Source organism: Myotis davidii, unplaced genomic scaffold (assembly GCF_000327345.1).
Source record: "Myotis davidii unplaced genomic scaffold, ASM32734v1 scaffold471, whole genome shotgun sequence".
NCBI classification, from domain to species: domain Eukaryota; kingdom Metazoa; phylum Chordata; class Mammalia; order Chiroptera; family Vespertilionidae; genus Myotis; species Myotis davidii.
In genome coordinates this window covers 319,557-319,989 of record NW_006283354.1, presented here as the reverse complement: position 1 = coordinate 319,989, position 433 = coordinate 319,557, and positions in this window count along the sequence as shown.

Genomic DNA, 433 nt, shown 5'->3' with positions numbered 1-433 from the left:
GAAGAAGAGGAGCAGGTAGGTGGGCAGGTCGGGCTTCGCGGCCGCGCCGTCCCGCACGCCACGCGCGGTGGCCAGCTCCAGCGGCAGAGCGCCCTCCGCCTTGACCGTGGCCGCCAAAGCCAGCGCGCCACCCACCTCCGCCTCGAGGCCGCCGGTGGCGTTAAACACGTCGCCGTACATGGCCCGCGGGTCCCTGGCCAGCTCGCTCACTGCGCCTCGCGAGGACTGGCGCTGCCCAGCGCCTCCATGGCGCGTCCTGCCCCCCCGCCCCGCTGCGCGCGACTGACCGGGAGTCGGGGCGCCCGGGCCGCGGCCACTCCGGTGCCTCCGAGCTCAGCTTTCCTCCCGGTGAGGTGGAGGACCCCCGGGGTGTCAGCTGGACGGCTCCGTGCCCGCGCCCCTTGGGCTTTCCCTGTGTCTCGCTCACCACTCG